General features: G+C 46.0%; 1 pseudogene; it reads right to left on the bottom strand.

Moving 5' to 3' along the window:
• Positions 1–3,025: 3,025 nt before the first annotated feature.
• Positions 3,026–4,677, bottom strand: LOC143268783 (CUGBP Elav-like family member 1; annotated as a pseudogene).
• Between the last annotated feature and the right edge of the window lie 18,669 nt (positions 4,678–23,346).

Here is a 23,346-nt window from a genome sequence, read left to right as displayed (position 1 = left end):
CTTGATGCTGCACTTGAGATTTATATGTTGACATTTAAATGGCAAGTTCATTTCTTTTATCTATTGTGTAGTATTTTATTGTAGGTAAACTGAATTTAAGGACATCTATTCTCCTGTGGGTGAAAAATTTATGTTGCTCTCTCCTTTTCTTATTTCTGACAAAGCCGCCAAGAACACTCTTGTTTATAATTCTGGTCCACGCAGGCAAGTGCTTTCTAGGTGTGTCTTAGAGGAGCTGCCGAACCATGGGGTGTAATCCGCAGTATCTCTGGCACGTGCTTTGAAATTGCTCTCCCCATGAGATGACAGATCACATGTCTGTCTGTACTGATGGAAGCATGTTCATTTTTGTCAATCAGTGGAATACAAAATGGTATTCCATTGTGATTTAATTTTTTTATTGTTTGACAGTTTCATACATTTAATTAATTTTGCATTCCTAGTCCCTGCTCTCCTCCCCTGTCTTCTCATATATAAGTCCAACAATCAGCAAGTCCAACCTCAAGGAATTAAAATGCTCTGTTCTGCAAAGGAAACTATGAACTGTGTGAAAATGCAGCTTACAGAATGGGAGACAATCTTGGCCAGTTATGCATCTGACAGAAGATTAGGGTATAGAACATACCAAGAGTTTGAAAAACTAAATGTGGGCGCCATGGGCCCTGACCCCCGACTGTGAGTGGCTGCAGCCTTGCTTGCTGACCAGGTGTCCTTCCTATTCAGATTCCCTGCCGGTGTCCTTCTCACCTTAGGATCATCGGAGAGCTTACCGGAGGTTCTTTGTTCCTACATCCTGCTTGTGGTGTAAACAACTTAGGTGCATCCTGTATTTGGTGTAAACAACTTAGATGCAAGAATGCAGAACTTTGGGTCTAGAATGTAGACCATTGGTAGCGAACTTCTGCCCTCAGGGGATCCTCCATTTGTGTTGTAAGCCTGTATTTAAGGTTTCTTCCCTCTTGCAATAAACGGCATTCGACATCCAAACGTACGAATGACTCGCTGTCTCTTGTCTCTATTTTTTAATCCGCAGCCCTTCGCTCAGACATGGTGAACGGTTAGCGGTAACGCAGGCGCTACTGCTACAACTAAATACCAAGACAGCAAACAAGTGGATTAAAAATGGTTTACAGTAATGAATAGCAAGCTCCCAAACAAAGGAACACAAATGGTTAATAAGTACTTAAAAGAATGCACAGTACTCTTAGCACTGGCTATCCTGGAGCTCACTCTGTAGACCAGGCTGGCCTGCAACTCTCCGCCTGCCCCTGCCTCCCGAGTGCCGGGGTTAGAGGCGTGCGCCACCACCTGGCTGTGTTTACCACTCTTTTTCTACCATTTTTCCCCCAGCAGGTAAAGTTAAACCTTTTGAAATATGATGGTCATGCTGCTGTCCTTGACTTCTCAGCTTCAGAGAACAGTGTTGCTGCTGTTGATTCCACACAATGAAATATTAGGATTTAGTTTTGTTATATGGATGGCTGTTCTAGGTTGTCAGCTTGACTACATCTGGAATTAACTAAAAACCCAAATGGCTAGGCACACCTGTGAGGGATTCTTTTTCTTAGTTAAATAGTTTGCAGTGGAAAGACCCACTTTTTAAATCTAGATCTTTGAGGTGGGAAGGTGCAATTTTAATTCAGATCTTTTGAGGTGGGATGATCCTCCTTTACTCTGGACCACACCTTGTGCTGGCTGCCTACATAAAAGAAGGAGCTTGCTCTCTCTCTCTGCCTGCTTGCTCTCAGCAGCCAGCCCATTCCTTCGCTGGCATTAGAGCCTGGTTCTTCAGGATTCTGGTGTATACTGAAGATGAGTTGAGACATCCAGCCTCATGGACTGAACAACTAACTGGATTCTTGGACCTTCCATTGGTAGATAGCTGTTGTTGGACGAGCTGAACCACAGCCTTTAAGCTCTCTCTCTCTCTCTCTCTCTCTCTCTCTCTCTCTCTCTCTCTCTCTCTCTCTCTCTCTCCATTCCATAAGTTCTGTTCCTCTAAAGAACCCTGATCAATACATTATATGACCATTCAGTTCTCATACATAAGCCTTCCCCTTATCATAGCTTTAAAAGGCTCTTACATATTTATAAGAACGGGAAAGATGCCTCTCTCAGCTCACAATGGGGTTTCATCTCAGTAAGCTCCCTGTGAGTTCAAAATAGTGTTACATCAATGTGTTTGCTCTCCCTCACCTACTGATCATTACAGCTGAATCACAGGGTGGGCTGTAGAATGTGGTTGTTTCCTCTTATGATGGTGTGCAGCTGGCTGGGAGCTAATGCTCCCACCACAAGAGACCATCATACTGGATATTGCAAGCCCAGGAAAAGATCCAAAATCACAATCTGAAGCAAAGTTTCTACTGTTTTTGCACTGTATCTCACCTTCCACGAGTAAGCAGCCCAGGCAGGCCTGAAACTTATAATCCTCCTGCCTCAGACTCCCAAGTGTGGGGATTACAGCTGTGTACCACCACACCTTGTCTTCACTGTTTCTTTCTTTCATCTTTGCTTGTTTTTGTTCAGCACTGAGGATTGCACCTAGTTCCTCATTCAGGCTAGGCAAGAACTGAACTGAGTCCTTTTTGTACTTTTTACTTTGAAACAGGGTCTCATTAAATTGTTTAGGCTTAAACGTGCTCTGTAGCTCAAGCAGTACTTGAACTTGAAATCTTCCAGCTTCAGCTTCTTGGTTGGATTACCAGCCAGCACCATTGGACTCAGTTCATCATCTGTTTCTGGTACGTGCATATAATTTTTGCACCATCATAAAATTGAAAAGTCATTTAATTCCAAACATTGCAAATCACAGATTGTCCACTCTGGATTTCTGGGGATAAAGGATGTTCCAAATGCATTTGTGAACCAGATGTTTTTTTCAGAAGGATGTTTCAGATTCATTTTTGTGAACCAGATGTGGACTGTGCATCTAAAAGAGCCAGGTGGGATGTTTTAGATCCTGGCTAGGAGGTCAAGTGGAGGGAAAACTGTCCCCAAGAAGAGAGGAGATGAACATCTCACTTCATTCCTGGAGACAAAGCAAGGAATGAGTGGCCAGCTGGAATAGCCTTTCTCACTTACCCAGTGAACCACAGGGAAGAGATTTCTGTGGCTGCGGCAGGGGGTCACTGAGGACTTCTGAAAGTACAGTGAGATTCAGTCATGTGGCAACACCTGCCGCTGAACCAAGGGCCGTGGGGCTGCCCACCTTCTGCCCAGCCAGTCAGGCTTGCTTCCTCGCCGGCCCCTCCTTCCTGTTGACAGGGAGGGGCTGGAAGCCTTGTTTTAGCAAGGAAGAGAAACAACACAAACTAGTGAGAGAAGAGGCCTAGGCCCCTCTTCCGAACTGCCGTGATTCCTGCTCCCAACAGCCTGATTAGGGCGCGAGTGAAGACTCCACTTGAGTCAACAGCTTGCCATTCGATGTTCACTAGATGTCTTAAAATGTGAAATTATTTGGGGATTTATGTATTTACACTTTAAAAATTGTCAGTGACTAGAAAGTTCATCCTGCTGAGTTTTTATCCAGCAGTAGGAATGGCCTGTTTTAAAGGAGAAACGGAGCATCTCTCGAAGGGGAGCATGCTCAGTTCGACTTGCTGTTACCCTTCCAACATCCGAGCTTCACGTTAAGCCGTTTCATGCAGAAAGCCCTTCGTGGGTGCGTGGCAGCTTGAGCTAGAACAGAATTGCTGTAACTTACAAAACCAAACACTCCCTCGCTCTCGCTGTCTGATTGTCTACAAAAACTTTGGCAGACTCACATTCCCAAAGGGCACAAACATCTGCGGCAGGTCGTGAGCTCCCGAGTCCCGGGACAGGTGATAGATGAGCGGGTCAGCTCCCTCAGGACCTGTCTTCTGGCTTCCAGCAGCATCAGCAGTCTGCAGTGCCAACAAACTGTAGAGTGGAGGGTGTTGTGGAGGCATGGTTCTGGGCACCACGGGATGCCTGGGCAAAGGCCTCCCACCGTGGTGCTCCTGATGTGGTTGGAAACGCCATCATTGTCCAGGCAACCGTTAAAGCAGCCATCCCTTCCAAACAGACAAGTGTTGAAGTCAGCGAATGTCTGTAAGACTGAGCTGCTGGAGCTCAGCGGAGACTGAGCTGGCGAGCAAGTGGAGGAGACTGCTGGATGTAGTGAGGGCACTGGGACCCCTCTGAGCTGAGTCAGCTGCAGAAGCCGGTGCAGCCAAGTTCTGTAACTGCATTCATTGCTTTTAACCCTCTCAGTCAGTGGAGGCTACTCAGGGTTATGAGGCTCCCCTCCTCGGGGAGGCACAAGGCTGGGGTGATAAGTGATGGAGTCCAAGGATATTCAGACCAGCAGTGCTTCCCCACAATGCCGTGCTGATTTGCCCATCTGCTGCTGGAGCTGCTGGGCTGTTCTCATCTGTTCTGAGCCCCTCTGTGAACCCTCACCGTTTACTACCGCGGGGATAAGCAACCGTGTGTGGCACAGTGCTTTGCCTTGATAGCTGTCTATATCACGGCTCTTGGTGTAAAGGTCATAAATGCACATCCTTGGCTCAGGCCGTCAGGTTCCTGTGATACCCAGGACTCTCCGATCTGTCCAGGCAGAGTAAGCAGGGCTTGGCTGTCATTTTCAGCGCATTCTTGGATGCATTGACTATACCGTTCATTACTGAGTACACCATTGATTATATCATTCATTATACCAGTAACCAGCTTCCTCCCATGTCCTCATTCCTTTCACAGTCAGCAGGTTTCATCTGTAGAGCACAATGCATCGCTGGGAGGACCTCCACGGTATGAAGAAATGCTGTTTGGGGTGTAAAATGTAACAGAACCTCACCTTTTGCTCTGGAGGTGCTGGTCTAGTTTCATTTCTGTGGTTTTTAACAAAAGACCCTGACAAAAAGCAAGGTAGGGAAGGAAGGGTTTGTTTGGCTTACACTTCCAGGTTACAGTCCATCACCGAGGGGAAATCAAACAGCTGGTCACATCGCATCTGCAGTCAAGAGCAGAGAGAGAATAAATGCATCATTGCTAGCCTGCGCTTGCTAGGCTGCAGGCCCCAGCCCATGCAATGATGTCACCCAATTCACGTTGGCTCTTCCCACCTTGATTAACAATCAAGACAAACTCCTGTAGACATACACAAGCCAACCTTATGTAGATCATTTCCTCAACCGAGTTTCTAAATTGTGGCAACTTGACAGGAGGGCTTGGCTCCTTCTCCTTAAGGTTCTGATTTCCTAGACAGCACCATTTAGTTCAAAGACTTAAGTCATTCTTATACTATGTCTTGGAATGTAGACCACACACCTTGATCGCACCAAGATTTAGATGGACTGGGTGGCCCAAGGTGCCCTTCCTGTTTTCTGAGCGGTAGCTGCTCCTGTGCCTGCTGCTGTGTGTGTCTCTGAAGCAGCTGCCACCACCATGCCCTGGGGGAGTCCCTGCATCCAGCACTGATGCTGCTGCAGCAACTGTAACTGCAGAGCAGGACCTTGTCCTGATGCCCAGGGCATGCAATTCTTGGCCACTGTCCATCACTTGAATGCTACCGGTCCACTGTCTTAACAACATCTATTGATGTTGAGGAGAAATCTGTGTCTCTGTCATGACCGTTTGTTATATAGCAAACAGCCTTGGAAGGTAAGGACCATATCTCCCCCAGAATAGGTGGGAGTTTGTTTAGAAGTTAGAGGTGGTGTCTCCTGCGGACCTTCAGCTCCTCAGAACACACTAAGAGAGGTCCCCTCCTCCACACTGTATGTATTTGGAGATATTTTCCAGCCCAGCTTTGTATTCTGCTCTGTTTTGTGCTTTTTGTCTTGTAGTGAGGGCACTATTTTCTGTTGGAAGTTTAAAAAATTTAACTAATCAATTTAATGAACTTTCCCTTGTTAAACAACTTCTTCTTCTTCTTCTTCTTCTTCTTCTTCTTCTTCTTCTTCTTCTTCTTCTTCTTCTTCTTCTTCTTCTTCTTCTTCTTCTTCTTCCTCTTCTCCTCCTCCTCCTCCTCCTCCTTTTTGGTTTTTCGAGACAGGGTTTCTCTGTGTAGCTTTGTGCCTTTCCTGGAACTCGCTTGGTAGCTCAGGCTGGCCTCGAACTCACAGAGATCGGCCTGGCTCTGCCTTCCGAGTGCAGGGATTAAAGGCAAGCGCCACCACCGCCCAGCTGTTAAACAACTTCTAAGTGGTAGAGCAGACAGCTCTGGAGCTGCAGTGGTGTGGTACTAGGATCAAACTCAAGGCCTTGCCCATGGTAGACAAGCTCTCTCATGGGTTACATACACACTCTGCCATCAATGTCAAGGCCGTGTGTGTAGCTGGGATCCTCACTCATGCTAGGCATATACTCTACTACTGAGCGACATCCCTCAGCTCAACTGAGGCTAGTTTTAATTTTAGTAAACATTTTATTTTTCTCCTTGGTGTTTACTTCAGAGTCCCCGCCCTATTTCTTTTTTATTTTTCTAAGTTTAACTCACTCAGCTCCTCCTCTTGGGACTCTGTCACCAGAGGCTGTGCCGTGGCTATGACTCCAGTGCCATTGCCTGCCCCACGCTCCCCCTTTCCCTCCCTGCTCTTGCTCGATGTGTTACAGTTTCCACTTTATGACTTTTCACTCCTTCAAACTGTCCTTTATTGCTGAGAGTTCCACACTGTAATTTGAAATGTAGGACACTAAAATATCCATTTTGAGTGATCTGCTAACTACCGGGCTGTAATTGTATCCAAGATTGATATTTAGCTGAGACTTTTAACTATTTTATTCAACTTGAGAGGTGTTTTTGTACCTAATTATTTCTACTTATGACTTTGCTTAGAGCTTTTATTTTACAGTTATATATATATATTTATACCACATTAGATGTTCTCCCATCTATTTTCAGGAGTCTAGATAAAAATGTTAACAAAGACATAAAAGCCATTCGTTAAACCGGGCCTGTAGACTGCATCATCTTGCTTTTATTCCCCCCGAGATTTATCATTGTGGAGGAGTCCTCCCAAGAATAATGTCTACCACAATCCTCAAACACCTAACATTATGAAACTTAAGCCTCCTTTATGTGCTTCCTGGGAGCGAGAGGGAAACGATGTGCAGATGAATCACCCGAGACAGGAGGAGGGATGCCCGCCATACGATGAGCCGCCTTGCTGTGGGCGTTCCCCTGGGTTTTTAGTGTGACCGTGTCTTCACTTCGGTTCTTACGCCTTTAGTGATTTCCAGTTACGCACTTTCCCTGAGGGATGCAATGGGCACAAGACACAGACTCCTGAATCCAAGAACAGAGGCTTCCTACCTGGGACTCACGGGACCCCAGAGGCTCCTAGAAAGCTTGTTTACAGGGGGGTGTCCCATAATGGATTAAATAGCCTGGAAACTGCAGGTATTCATTTCTCAGGGTTCTGGATGCTGAACCCTCCACCAAAATCAAGGTAGCAGCAGCAGGGTTGGTATGTGTTGAGGTGGTCTTGTTCTGTCTCCCTAAGCTACTCCAGAAGATTCTTATTACATAGAAGAACTTTCCAAGGTGGTCCTAGGACCAATCATCACATGCATACCTCAAGTCTGTATTTTTTTTTTTTTTTTTGAGTATGTGTCTATGTGGTGTGTATTTGTGTGCATAGTGGGGCCAGAGGGAAATCGTTGTTGGTTCTTGCATGCCACCCTGTCTAAGACAGCATCTCTGTCACGGTTTCTCCCTGGCTTCACAAGCACTGGGGTGACAGACATGGCCCGCCACACTTGACTTTGCATGGGTCTCCGGACTTTAACCAAGGTCCTCACATTTGCAGCAAGCCCTTTACCCACCAAGCCACTCTCTGTAGCTTCAACAAGGAAAGGAGACACGTTCCACAGCATCTGCATCCTAAGAGTAGCCCTTACCCCAGGCAGCTACATTTGCTCATTGGAACTGTGAGCACCATTGTCTGCCATCAACCAGAAGTTACACCACAATAGGGCAGCACTCAGTAACAGTTTACCCTAGAACTGTGGCCTCTTAGGAGCTGGATCAGCTTGACCTGCATCATTTGATTGTCTTATGCTTGGAGACATGGGAATGGGGAGGGTTTTGCTCAACACAAAGGTAGAAGAACAAGAACTGTCTAAAATACTAGAAGCCAGACATCATTGTTAAAAATCTATGCACTCATATAGTATGTTGGGGAGAATCTGGAAGAAGTTGGGGAGGGGAAATACATCATATAAAACATTTCAATTATTTATTAATTAATAACAAACGAAAACCCTATCCACCCATGGATGCTCAGTAATAGACTCTTTGCATCTATAATGTGTTAAAAGCCATGGCACTTCTGGAACATTAATGATTTAGTGAAGTTATTGATTAGACTATAAGAGGGTTTCAATATTTTATTATTATTTTGGTGAGGGAGCATATTTTGGAGGTTTTCAATTTCTGTTTTACTTGCTTTTAATTTAGTTTAAAAATTAATAATGGTCAAAATAGTCGTAATGAAGATGTATTACTTTCTACTATTAGCAAGAAAAACCCCAAATATGAAGAACAGGTTTTAAATGTGAGATTTCACCTTTTAATTCCTAGAGTGAACCGAGGGGTGCTGATATCAAATCCTCTTGGTAATGATTTACCAAATACATCCTTATCCATTGGCCATGCACTGCTGGTACTCTGTTATTGTTTCAGTCACTTGTGGGCACCCAGGGGAGTTTGTCCTTGCTGTGACCATGCTTAAGAAGGAGTGCTCTGTGGAAGTCCCCATCCAGGCAGGACCCTAGGGGTCCCTTCAATTGTGACAATGACTCCCTGCTTGCTGTGGAGCCATTATTGCACACTGTTGTATGTTTTTGCTCTTTTGGGGGGGGTCTGTCATCCAGCTCCCAAATAAATCACACCTGGAGGCTTATTCTTAATTACAAATGCATGGCCTTGGCTTGGCTTGTTTCTTGCTACTTTTCCTTAACTTATCCCATTTACCTTTTGCTTCTGGGCTTTTCCTGTTCTCTTACTTATGTAAATCTTACTCTTACTCTGTGGCTTGCTGGGTGGCTGGCCCCTGGAATCCTCCTTCTCCTCTCCTCCAGATATCTCTTTCTATTAATTCTTTCTGCCTGCCAGACTTGCTTATCCTCTCTCCTGCCTCACCATTGGCCATTCAGCTCTTTATTAGACCATCAGGTGTTTTAGACAGGCACAGTAACACAGCTTCACAGAGTTAAACAAATGCAACATAAACAAAAGTAGCACACCTTAAAATAATATTTCCCAACAGCACACCTCTGTTGGGTGGGCCCAGTGAGATGGACCAAGGAGATGAGACCTGGAGGAAGCAGGAAGGTGAAGGTGTCCTCCTTTCTGCTGTGGTAGGGATTCAAGACAAAATCCAAGAAGCAAAATTTGTCTTCCTTGAGGTGAGGGGATCATGACTGTAACTGGCCTCTGACACCTGTGAGGCAGGTGGTGCTGGCTGAGACTTCCTGAAATGCAGGGACATTTTTGACAGGTTAGGAAGGAGCTACATCCAGGGATCTGAAGATTTCTAAAAGTAGATGTTTGATGTGATGTTCCAAACCAACAAGGAAGGGGCTGGGGACTCTCCTGTCCCTATTCTTTTTTTTTTTTCGAGACAGGGTTTCTCTGTGTAGCTTTGCGCCTTTCCTGGAGCTCACTTGGTAGCCCAGGCTGGCCTCGAACTCACAGAGATCCGCCTGCCTCTGCCTCCCGAGTGCTGGGATTAAAGGCGTGCGCCACCACCGTCCGGCTCCTGTCCCTATTCTTGATGACCAAGGTATCTTAGTTAGGATTTCAATTGCTGTGAAGAGACACCATCACCATGGCAACTCTTTTGAAGGAAAACATTTAATTGTGGTGGCTCACTTACAGTTTCAAAGGTTCAGTCCATTATCATAATAGTGGAACATGGTGGCATGCAGGCAGACATGGTGCTGGAGAGGGAGCTGAATATCCTACATGCAACAGGAAGTGGTCTGTCTCACTGGGCGTTGCTTGAGCATAGGAGACCTCAAAGCCCACTCCCACAGTGACACACTTCCTCCAACAAGGCCACACCTCCCATTAGTGCCATTCCCTTTGGGGGCCATTTTCTTTCAAAGCACTACACAATGATAGCTGGAAAAGGCAAGTTTCTTAATCTTTCTGTCTCACACAGAAAATGGGACTAATAATTACTGTTGTAATGATTCGATGTGTTAATATATATGTTCACACAGCATTTAATAACTCAGAGATATTACATCTATTTGTGTGGTAAGTGTGTGTGTGGGGTGTCTTACAGACTTTCTGTGGGCCAGGCCTGTAGAGAAAACACTGGAGCAGCCAGGAGTTCTTCCCAGTGGCAGGACACACAGCCTCTATCCTCATAGCCCCTGTCCTCAGGGCATAAAAGAAAAAGCCTGAGGATTGGAGTCCATGTTCCCTGGATAATGCCCACTCCACTTCCTGAGAAACTGGGAAGGCAGTTGGGGATGTCTGGATTTCGTTTGTGGCCTTATGTCAGGTATAACTTTGACCCTGATTACTGGCTGTTTGATGAGAAACCACAGGGAAAGCAACTCTAAGTAAGGCCCTACCTACTTTTATTATTGCCGAACTTGAAACCCAGATAGACAGAGTCTGCTGGGGTGGTGGGTAGTCTCCTGAGATGGAAGGGCTCTTGGCCATCACTGGAGGTGGATGCGGCTGCTCTCAGAGGAGGAAACTGGGGATAGCTGGTGTCTAGCCAGTGGGGACAAAGACTTGATATCTCAGACCTTTTTTGTGAGGCATCCCAGTGTGCTGAGAGTTTGGAAGGTAAGTCTTGAGAGTGCACTGTCTCTGCTCCAGGCCTGTCCAGGTTCACTGTCCCCATGGAGTTGTGCTGCCCAGTCTTCACACAGATGCTGACAGTAACTACTTAGGACCAGAACATCCTACTGCCTCCTGTTCCTCTAATTTCATAATGAGGGGTCAGCACTTAGAAGACGCTAGGCTGCCTTCCCTCTTCTCCCATGGTGACCTTGCTATTGATACCTCTGGGAGCTGCTCCATTCATTTGTCCATCTGTTTCATAATGGTCAGCGGGGAGGTTGGGAATAGACTTCTCCAGTGGTAACAGTGCTGGTAAGTAGGCATAGAAAAGGAGTCTAAGCCAGGTCAACAAAGGGGAGGGTGAGAATTCCTTGCCAGTGGGATAGCTAGCTGTCTTCTGCAATAGAGTTCATCTTGCTGCATTAGCAGTCACTGCCTGAACCCCTAGAAGCAAGGTACTCTGAGGGCACCTGGAGGGGCCACAAGCCAAGGCTGTTTCCACATAAAAGCCACAGGGCTGTGTGGGAGGGCTGTGCTTGGGGTGGCTCTGAGCCTCCAGCATGGATGTTATCATGCCTGGCTTCTTACTTTCTCTATGAGCACACCAAGATGCTGGCTGTACTCCAGCCCAGATACACACCACAAACCCTGCGTGTCACATGGAGTGTATAGCCCAGCCTGCAGAATGCGCCCATTTGTTAACCCAGGAAACTCAGGTGGTGTCTACATTCTACTTTTTAGGACTTCAAATGACAGGGCCTCCTGGAAAGAGAGAAGGCAGATGTGGCAAGAGTATAGTGGCCTCTCTTGGCAGCACTGGAAGGACTGATCACAGCCCTGCATATCTTGGGACAACCAGTGAGAAGTGCTCACAAAAGTATGTAGATGTAGAGAAGATGTAGACGGAAGTGAATAGAGACTATATTGCCCCCCTTCTTGTGGGGATCAGATATATGAGTCATCTCTTCTTGGGTAGACCATGCTAAATCCAGGATGATTTCATACTCAGAGTCTGTTCTAGTATCATTGCTGTTGCTATGATAAGATACCCCAATACAGGGTAACTTAGAAGTTTATTTCAGCTTACAATTTCAGTTATTTTCCATTATTGTGGGGAAGTCAAGACAAGAGCTTCAAACAGCTGGCCATACCTCATTCACAGTCAAGAACAGAGAGAAATAAATGCAGATACACTCACTAGCTTGCCTATGATGTCTTCTCTCTCATGCAGCTAACCATTGTCTAAGGAATGGTACTATCTACACTGGGCTAGGTCTTCCCATATCAGTTGACTTAAGACAGTCATACCCATTGGCCAACCCAATGTAGACAATCCCTCACTGAGACTCTTTTCCCAGGTGATTTTAGGCTGTTGACTATTAAAACCAGCTACCACAGATCCCTAGTTATTTACATATGCAAAGACTTTCTTTTTCTTTTTCTTTTTTTTTTTTTTTTTTTTTTTTTTTTTTTTTGGTTTTTTCGAGACACGGTTTCTCTGTGTAGCTTTGCGCCTTTCCTGGAGCTCACTTGGTAGCCCAGGCTGGCCTCAAACTCACAGAGATCCGCCTGGCTCTGCCTCCCGAGTGCTGGGATCAAAGGCGTGCGCCACCACCGCCCAGCCAGACTTTATTTTTAAATAAAGCCTCACTATAGATTGTGAGGCAGATGTGGGTTTGTTGGGCTTAATATTTGATCCACTGTGGAGTGTCTGGTATAGAAAGGACAGGGATGATGTGACAGTGTTTGCATGTTAGGCATTGTGACCGATGTCACCTTGGTCATTGCCACTCTCAGACGGCAGATGTCATTGGGATACAAGAAATTAGTTCCCATGGGTCCTGATAAATAGTGTGGCTCCCATGACATGTCACTGCATAATTTTAGTTGGTGGAAGGTCCCAAGAATGCCCTTTTGAAAGTGAATTCTATGGGGAGAAGTGTTACTAGGAAAACTGGAAGAAACCATCTTGTATGTAAGGCCAGATAACTGCAACCTCACAAATGAAGCTCACGTACTCTCACAGGTCCGGGTATGAGAAACTCACCAGTAGGTCTATATAATTTACTTGTTCCAATGAGTGTACGCTATAATAGCATCATAAACAAACTGAGTTTGGGGTCATTAATTTTTTGTGCATGTGATGTTATGCCATATGTGGTACTCATTCATGTCCCTGGATGTGATTAGACATCACTTAGAGTTGTCCATCTTCAGTCTCACAAAGGAGTGGGCTATCGTTGGCCATGGCCAAGCCTACTTAGATTCCACTTCGTAGGATATGGTACATGGGGCAGTAACAATGGCTGTGGTTTCCTTATATAGTAGTGGTCAACTGGCCTCATATGATAAAATGATGAGCTCTGGGCTGTTTGTCCTGGTGGGCTACTCACTCTAATGCACCATTGACGACTGACCAATGCCAGATCAGTCTCTTTGAGTATGCAGAAGTCCAGGTTTGCACATGTGTTTTTAAAATTACATTTAAAAATTTTTTGTGTCTACCTGTGTGTGTGTATATATATGTATGTATGCATGCATGCAGGCATGTGTATGTGTGTAAGTATTTATGTGTGTGTATACACATGTATGAAAGTCAGAAGACAACTTGCATCAGTTGGTTCTCTCCTTTTGAAGTGTGGGTCCTGGACTGAACTCAGGTTACGTACGAGGCTTGGCAGCGGGAGCCTTTCCCCGCTCAGCCCTCTCTCCAGTGCTATGATTTTATCCCAGAAATACCCTCTGCACTGTTTGCTATCTTAACAGTATGTTGACCATTAATTCAACTCAGTATTTACAACCTGGGCAGTCTCTGGTCAGATGTAGCTTCCCAGGCAGTTTTCATGGCTGGGGAGACATGTCTGCTACGGTCTGTTCCATGTGCAGTTAGTCCTAAACCTCAGTAAGAGTGGAGAGAGTGGCCTCAGTGTCCCTCAGTTACAAGCGAACAGAGGGGTAGATGGTCCGTAAAGACTTTCAGGAGTTTACGCTATAAAGGAGGATGTGTGCCACCCAGGGAAGAAGCAGTTAGGTGCTGTTTTTGTTAGGGTTCCTATTGCTGTGATGAACTTCATGACCAAAGAAACCTGGGGAGGAAAGGCTTTATTCAGCTGACACTTCTGTATCACGGTTCATTAATGAATGACATCAGGACAGGGACTCAAACAGGGCAGGGTCCCGGAGATAGGAGCTGATGCAGACCATGGAGGAGTGCTGCTTACTGGCTTGCTCCTCATGGCTGACTCAACTTGCTTTTTTTTTTTTTTTTAAATAGAACCCAGGACCACCAGCCCAGGGATGGCACCATCCACCATGGAATAGATCCTCCCCCATCAATCACTAATTAAGAAAATGCCCTACCGCTGGATCTTATGGGGACATTTTCTCAGTCGAGGCTCCCTCCTTTCAGATGACTCTAGCTTGTATCAAGTTGACAGAAACTAGCCAGGACAGGCACTGATATTTTACAGGTCGTGTGTCGCCTGTGGACGATGTTCAGACCTCAGCGTTTCCACTTCTTCACAATCTTTTTCTTTGAACTGGAAAGTGTGAATTCTGGGTTTTTTGTTTTTTTGTTTTTTTTTAGTCACAGTTGGGAGAAATTCTGGAGGTCTCTACTCCATTGGTGCGACATTGTGCGGGTCATTGGGTGATTTCATAAGCATCTTATTCTGAGACACACTCAGCTGTAGGCTGAGGAGACAAGATGGGACAGACCACGCCAGCCAGGGCGCACTAGTGGCTGTGACAAGGGGACAGGACAAAGCTGCTGAAGACCTCAGCGAGCTCGTCCCAGTTCTGCGGGGTTGGTGGGTGGCTTTGCTCTACGTGGTCATTCAAGGAACGTGGCTGACGGTGGCTCTGCCACTCCCAACACAACACACAGTTACCCAGGCATCAGGAGAGAGAGGAAGAATGTGTTTTATCGGGAGGGGATTCCTTCAGGTGCTAGGAACCCAGCCTGGAGGAGGTGTGCCTCACTTTGCCTCCTCTCCTCCTGAGTGCTGTTCCTCTTCCTCCTCGGGATCTGCTGGGTTTGACAGGGAGGAGCAGTGTGTGAACAGCTGGCAGGGAGGAACTGGTTTTCAACCTCAGTCTGTACATCACACCGTGACAAGAAGAGCTGGTCCAGAGACAGGACTCTAACATAAAAACCCAGTCTCCCGAAAACACAGAACAAATCAGATATCCTCATGTGTCCATTTCTAGTGCACTCTTCCTGGTTACTAGTGATGTTCAATATGGTCACTTTCTTGCAGTTCCTGGCCATTCTTAGCCTGTATTCCTTAGAAGAATAATAAGTGTGTATTGAAGTGTATTGAAGAATTACAACATTCCAGGTTTACATTTCTGCTCCTCTTTCGAAATTAACTATCACACATACGTGTAAAGTGATATTATTAGTTTATTCCATAGGAAAGGACATTGAGGCCCAGAAAGCTTAGGGCTCTTCATGAAGATGGTGTATCAGTCAACACAGCCAGCTTATAAAACCAGCCTGGCTGTTTATCAATAAACGAGCGGATAAAGAAAATGTGGTTTGTGTACACAATGGAGTATCATGCCATAAAGAAGAATGAATTATAGTGTTTGTAGGAAAATGGGTAGAGCTGGAAATCACACTGTTGAGCAAAATAAAGCAGTCTCAGAAAGATAATTTCATGTTTCCTCTCATCTCTGGATCCTAGATTATAGGATGAATATGTAGACAAACGACATGAAAGTATAAGGGGGATACTGGGGGAGAGAAAGGGGACTAACAGGAAGGGGATAAGAGGCGGTAATTAGGGTGCTGGTGAATACGGCCAAAGTACGTGACGGTGCTGGGTAGTTTCATGTCAACTTGACATAAGCTAGAGTCATGTGGGAAGAGGGGACCTCAGTTGGGAAAACGCCCCCAGCAGACTGGCCTGTGGGCAAGTCTGTGATGCATGTTCTTGACTGACGATTGGTGTGGGAGAGCTCAGCTCACACTGAGTGGTGCCGCCTTTAGGGTGACAGTCCTGGGTTCTATAAGAAGGTAGGCTGGGGAAGCCACAAGGAGTAAGCCAATGAGCAGCGTTCCTCTAGAGCAATGGTTCTCAACCTTCCCAATGCTGTGGCAACCCTTTAATACAGCTCCTCATGTTGTGGTGACCCCCAACCATAAAGTTATTTCATTGCTACTTTATAACTGCAATATTTGCTACTGTTATGAATCATAATGCAAATATCTAGTATGCAGGATATCTGATATCCAACCCCAAAGGGGTTGCAACCCCTATGCTGAGAACCCCTGGTCTATGGCTTCTGCTTTAGTTCATGCCTCCAGGTCTCTGCTTTGAGTTCCTGTCCTGAATTCTCGGCATGGTAGACTACAAGTTTTAAGTTCAAATAAACCCTTTTCTTCCCAAGTTGCTTTTGGTCATGGTGTTTTAGTAAAGCAGCAGAAACCCAGTGAAGACAGTGATTTACCTGAATGGAAATGTCTTCATGAAACTCAACACTGTACAGTGAATATACACTAATAAAAGAAATCTTGTGCATTTATCACAGTGCAGAAGGCAATAAACATGTAAAGATAGTCACATGCTAGTGCACAGGACAGTAATAGATGAGACTTCAGAGCAATGAGATGCTGATTTGGGGCTGGAGGCTCCCAGGGACAGAGCAGGGTGTTAGGTCTTGTTAGTTGCTGGATTAAGCATGGCTTTCAGACAGGCTGTCTCACTCATGTGACAGTCCAGTTGGAATTTCCCTATCTGGTGGGAGACTTCTGATACTAGGTCACTTCTACCTTGTGGACAGGAAGCCCATGGCATCCAGGTGGCTTTTGGACCTGGCCATTGCCTTTTCATTAGTCCAGAGTCCCATCAATCTCTTTGCACAAACTGCAAAATACAGTCCTGCTTGCCTGTATTGATCTGTCTTTTGTTGTGAATCCTTAGTGCACCGGGACATTAAATAGTATTTAAAAAAAATAGTGTTTATAAAGTTGGCATGGAGCCTTTGGTTCCCCATTTTCTGCTTCAAAGAAGTAGCAGAGAAACAGCGCACTTTCAACTCTAGTTGAAGCCCTCGCCTTCTATCATCCTTTCGTCTTTTTGTTTTCAGTAAAACTGCAATTCCCGACAGTATCTTCTTTGCGGTACCTCTCCCCTGCTCCCTTCCCTCCTCCAGAGCCGGCTTTCACAGGTGTTTTGACAGATGCCTGGCTCCAACCAGCGCCCATGGAGAGTGGATGTTCCCGGCAGTTCATGTTCCTGCTCAGGCTATTAACAGCTCCTTAAACGGGCTCACCCAGACTCAGCTCAGCCCCAAATGGCCTTTTCAAGTTTGTCCACCTGGGGTGGGGATGTTGCTGGCACTTTCCAAAGCTCTTGGAACTGTTTTTGACATTTAGCTGCTTATCATGAAAATCCTACCCTGGGTAGGAAAGAAAGCCAGCCTGGCCCTAGAATCAAGACAATGAAAAGAAACTTCTACAGTTTATCATTACTGATTCATTTTTAGTGAGTTTCTTTGGGACCCAAGAGAAGAGAGCTCAAATTGAAAAGCAGGGCAAGATGACTGAAGCAGAGGGTGGATATAACCCCACTGTGTGCCGAATGCAGAGGGTGGATATAACCCCACTGTGTGCCGAATGCAGAGGGTGGATATAACCCCACTGTGTGCCGAATGCAGAGGGTGGATATAACCCCACTGTGTGCCGAATGCAGAGGGTGGATATAACCCCACTGTGTGCCGAATGTAGAGGGTGGATATAACCCCACTGTGTGCTGAATGTAGAGGGTGTCTATAACCCCACTGTGTGCTGAATGTAGAGGGTGTCTATAACCCCACTGTGTGCTGGATGCAGAGGGTGACTATAACCCCACTGTGTGCTGGATGCAGAGGGTGTATATAACCCCACTGTGTGCTGGATGCAGAGGGTGTATATAACCCCACTGTGTGCTGAATGCAGAGGGTGGATATAACCCCAATGTGTGCTGAATGCAGAGGGAGGATATAACCCCACTGTATGCTGAGTAATTTGCAATGAATTTCGTACATCTGAGGACTGGGCCATGGCTGTACTAGTTTCTCTGCCACTTGCTTCTAAGATATGCACAATCTCAATGGGCACTCACAAAACTCAGCTGCTATTGCATTATCTACAGCCCCAGAGGGAATGCTGTGACCATCCATGGCCTCTATGCCTCCCATTGGCTATTTGACTGACTGCATCAGGAACAGAAGTCACGGGGGCTGGGGCCGTCTCGGTCTTAAAATTGGGGTCAAGTGGGGGCTGTTGAGCTCAGGAGTGTTTACACCACACTACTTAGCTTTAGAGGGTCCCTAAGACTCAGAGGCTGGCTGCTTCCTGTCTGGGGACAGCCTGGCTGCTGTCTTGCCTTGTATGGGCTCCAATAGGGGGCAGGTTATTTCCCCCCACCTCCAGACTGCACAAGCGGAGCCACTGGGTGGCTGATGGGATGTGAGCAGAAGACACTTGATTACATGGCCCCTGTGCAGAAAGCCGAGTTTAGCCTCTCAGCATCGCATCTCATTTTTATGGCAAATACACTTTAAATCATGGCAATTATTGAGTTTCCTTGATTCTGAGATGTTACTGATTGTAAAACACGTTATCTATTTAATGACAGTGGAGAGGGGGTGGGGGAGAGAAAGAAATACTGCTTAAAATATGCAATTTGACTACAAAGCACACTTCAGATTTTTGAAATGATGAACGTGGTAAAATGGGAAAATGTTTTAGCTGAGCAATTGCGTTAGCAGAGAAGATTTACTGCTCCCGTTTAGAGCTCGGCCGGCTTCTTGGGCAGCAGGAGAGGCATTTTTTCCTCCTGCAGGTTAGTTATCCCTTTTCCTGCAGTGGTTTTGGGTCTGCAATTACCGGAGTGGGCAGAGGCCAGCAGCTCCCGCGCCGCTCCTGAGGGGCGATTTGTGGCTGTAATTTCTCGCTGTTGTCTGTGCTGACGCCCACCTAGCTAGCGCTGAAATCCCACTGGTGGGCCAGCGTCTACCCCGAGAGAGCGAATTTGCAGGAAGATAAATTCCCTGTTCCCTGCCTACATTTGAATGCTATTGTGAGACCGAATAGAATACAGATCAGTCCCAAATTGAATTCTGTGTACCTGCTCTGCTAAGTAGAAAATTGCACATCAAACAACGGCCCCTCAACTCGGCTCGTCTAGACACAGAGCTTGCTTACCGTTTTCAGTGTTCTCCGTCATCCCGGCACACGGACCCTCTGGCACCCTCACCTCAGAATCTTTGGCATTTTCTTTTGGAAATATTTTCACTGCCCACCCCGCCTCCCCTTCCTTTCTCCACAGTGTTCTTGAAAATACTGTTTATCTGTTACAGCAGGGTTCACCTTGTAATGGTGTAATGCTGGGTTGTGGATGCTGGGTCTGTCTGTCTGTCTGTCTGTCTGTCTCTCTGTCTGTCTCTGTCTCTGTCTCTGTCTCTCTCTCTCTCTCTGTAAGTGTTTAGCATAACTACCAGCAAACAGCAGGTGCTCAATAAAAGTATGCTGAAATCAGGACTTCGTGAATGAAGGAAGAACTGGCTGGCATAAGCACCTCTAAAGCCTTTTCATTGTGTAGCCTTTGGCTTGGAAGGGAGCTGGGAGGCCCCTGCTTTTATTTGTATGGCGTGTGGTTAATGTGCTAATTAGTGTGTGATTGGCATTTGAATACTGCTTTCTCCACGACATAATTCCTCATTAGACCTCTTGTCTCTTTCTCCTGTAACCACTAGTGAAGGTTGTGGCCTCGGGACTCCTGGGGAGACTGCAGCAGCCAGTGCAGCTGCAGTGGCCCTATCCAGTCTCCAGGCACCTGCATGATCCAGAAGAGCAGGAGGGAGATGCCAAACACAAAGCCAAGATACATGGACATCAGCTCTCAGCCTGGGAGCAGTGCCCAGAGCCTGTAGCATGGCTGTGTCCAGGTAGCAGAGTATTCGGAGTCAACAGGAAGACCCCAACAGTTCCTTCAAAGCTCCAAAAGCACTTTGGTCTTTAGTATCAGTGCCCCATTCCTTGGAACCCGAAAGTTCTATCCTGAGTTTTAACTACCATTAGTGGCCCCCTTTGAGTCTGGAACTTCTATTTTGAGTCTTAAGTAAAATAAAACTTCACAGCTATGCGTAGTGATGCGCACACCTTTAGTCCCAGAGCTTGGGAGGCAGAGGCAGGCAGATCTCTGTGAGTTTGAGGCCAGCCTGGTCTACATAGTGAGTTTAAGATAGCTAGAGCTACAACAGTAACACTCTGTCTCAAACAAAAACAAAACCCAAAACGGAACAAAACCAAACTTCAGAAAGAAAACACTAAAAAAATTGTTGCTCTTTAGCAGGAAGAGGGAGTGTGGAGGACATGAAGCGTATACCAAAGAAATTAAAACCCAAACCTAAATTCTGCTCTGGGGTGGTTTGCCGAGAGCTGTGTTCTGGACCCAATACGGCAAGACTCAGTAATGTGATATGGCAGAAATCTCCCTCGGCAGAGGTCTGGGCGGGGCCTGCGCTGTTTGATGGACAGGGCCGTTGCAAAAGAACTACTCCACTTACGGAAGGTGCTCTTAGCTTCTCCGAGGCTCACGGTTTAGTTCAGCAACTCTGTGCTTCTTCCAGGATGCTGTTCTTTAGGGACACTTGGACGTGAGGGGCATCTTCAGCTGTGACCACGACAAAGGGGCTCTGCCGGCTTTCTGTGAGCATAGGTTCCGATTATCATAGCCTACCCTGTGAGAGGTTGATCCATCTTCCCTCCGGCCCGTGTGGCTGCCATGTTCTTGAGGATTCTAAGGCTAGTGACTGTTTTATATTCTGTAGCGCCGTGTCCCCGGTCATCTCAGCTGAGACGTGTGTGTGCCACACCAACAGTTCTCTTTCATGTGCCAAGGCAGCCAGGGCACTGCGTTCTCTGTGTCTAAAGTTTCATTTGTGCTAGCTGTGTGGATGCCATCCTGACCATTTCTGACCACTGTAACCATTTTGAGTATGCGCTTCAGTAGTGTTTAGCACATCTCAGTGCTGTAAGCAGACCTGTCATCTCGTGAGTGTGAAACCCCACATTCCCTGGCCTCCACCATTCTACTTCCTGTTTCTGTGAATCTGACTGTTTTGCACATCTTAAATCAGAGGATTTAAATAGTCATTGTATTTCTACGCCTGAGAGAACGTCCTTAAGCTCATCCAGGTTGTATCACAGCACAGGATTTCCTGTCTGTTTAAGATTGAGTAATATTGCAGTCTGTGCATATATCTCGTTTTGTTTATCCATTGGCTTGTCGGTGAGTGTTCAGATGCTTCCACCTCTTGGCTGCTGTGAACTGCTAACGTGACTATACAAATATGTCATTGCGATCCTGCTTTGGATTCTTCCAGCTACATGTCCAGAAATGGGTTTGCTGGATCATATGGTTGTTCTATTTATGTTTTCAAAAACGGAAAGTATTATGCCAGCCACGGTGGCTGCATCACTGTCCCATCTACCCATGGTAGCTCCAGTTTGTCCATGTTCTTTGCCAACACTTGTTATTTTCTGCATTTTTGCTAGTAGCTACCCTAGTGTGTGTTATTTTGGTTATGTTTTTAATGAATTACATCTCAAGACACCGTAAAGAGGGAGTGTGTCATACAAGGGGTCATTGAGCTTAAAAATGCCGAGAGAACAACTGCTCTAATGTGTTTCTCTATAGTTTTAATAAGTTATATAAAAATATTATTTTCACAATTTGTTAGGAAACAATTTATCCCTACTTCCTCTCCAGCAAGGACACTCCTCATCAGCTCGCACTGAGGGCCAACCTGGCCTAGTGTGATTTCCACAGGCATCTTTGTTCTTCTGCGTGGGTGATGAGTGATCTTTCTATTAAGCAGCGGGACAGAACACCTGCTTTGGCATTACGTCTATTAAATTTACATGTAGAAAGCGTTAGTGGATAGTATTTCATGCTTGGGCAAGAGTGGATTTCCTAGCGGACACTGGTCTTGAGGACACACAGAAGAAACCTTCATCCCTTGAGCCCTGGTTGGGCCTCCAGAGGCTTTATTGGTATGGACCTGTGGGCTGTGGAGGCTGGGACAGCCTGCATCTTCCTTAAGTGCGTATGTCAGTGGGATGGACCAATATGTTAAAAAGGCAGGGCATTCAGTTTAGAGCCTTGTGGGTAATGATGTGAACTCTCTGGGCTTGCAGTGTAGACAGATGCAGAAAGAATCTTGGTTGAACTGCCTGTGCCAGCACCTCCATCTTGGGGTACACCCACTAAAGCCCATCTGCATCAACACTGGGCTCACTCAGGAGTTCCCCAGTCCTCACCTCTGGGTGGCCTCTCTGACCAGGGGACTGGGGATATGGTTCAGTTGGTAGAGTCCTTGCCTCACTTGCATTAAGTCCGGGGTTCAATCCCCAGCCTTGCATAAAAGGTCTTGATGGGGGTGAGAGGATCAAGGCTCCAGGGGCCCCTTCACAGCTGATATGGCAAATTTGAGGCCAGCCTGGCCTACCTGAGACCCTATCTCAAAAACAACAAAAATGCCCCAAAGAAGCTGACCAGGGATGCATTTTTTTCTTCTGTTGATCTTTTCTCTTAGTAACCTTCAGTCTCTCAAATAAAATTTTCTTTAGCGTGTCAGCGATATCAAAAGATGTAGATGAAAGGAAATTATCACACCGTCTCACCTGAGATGGTGCAGACGATGCCGAGAGTCTCCTTCCCTTTTTTAGTGTCGGTACTTGTGGCTGTTCAATTAAACAGCCACCCAACAATTGCGAGCCCACCACCATTTCTAAATGTTCCATCTTGGTGTTTGTGGCTCTCCATATGTTTGAAGTATGACATAATCCTTATGGAACACATTCAATTCGTTGCTTCCCAACTTCAATAGAGGCAGTTCAGTCTGTCTCCTTTTAGACAAATGGTTAATGAAAAGGTAGCTGAACAATCATTTTCTTGTAATATGCAATTCTGTCTCCTTAAATACAGGAGCCTGACAGAGCCACTCAGCGGTTAGTACTTTCTCTATACAACTGAACTCTCCCTGACCCCCAGAAACTAACAACTGGAGAAAAAAAGAGGGGGAGGGGGGAAGTCAGCGGAAAATAAGTGCTCACCCATAATGCATATTACCCTGAGAACTGAATGGAAGGTGTACTTTCCTTGATTTTTTTTTCAGATAATGTATGAATAACTGCCTTCTGCTACCAAAGGTATTTTTAATGATTTCGAGGCATCTTGTGATGTTGATGCAGTGTTTGGAAACTGGTAGGATGGTCTGAAGGATTCAGAATTTAGAATCTGCCAGCCATGTGTCAGTGCAATGGACTGTGGCCTGGATGCACAATGGTACCTTCTTCTTGCCGCTGAGGTGGAGAAAAAAGAAAGTTTGTTCATCCATCCCAAGACAGCATGAAATTTAACTTTATTCTGTAGTTTTCAATGTCTTCAAGAGTTTCTTGAATAGAACCAAGCAAGGTTGGCCCTATCTTCTGCCCAGTGGCATCTTTGGGGTGTGACGTAGAAAAATTATTGGTAGTTATTGTCTGCTCCGTGCCAATCCTGTGCCTAGGCTATCTCTGT

This window comes from Peromyscus maniculatus, chromosome 15 (assembly GCF_049852395.1).
Source record: "Peromyscus maniculatus bairdii isolate BWxNUB_F1_BW_parent chromosome 15, HU_Pman_BW_mat_3.1, whole genome shotgun sequence".
NCBI classification, from domain to species: Eukaryota; Metazoa; Chordata; class Mammalia; order Rodentia; family Cricetidae; genus Peromyscus; species Peromyscus maniculatus.
This window is presented reverse-complemented; position numbering and strand designations above follow the sequence as displayed.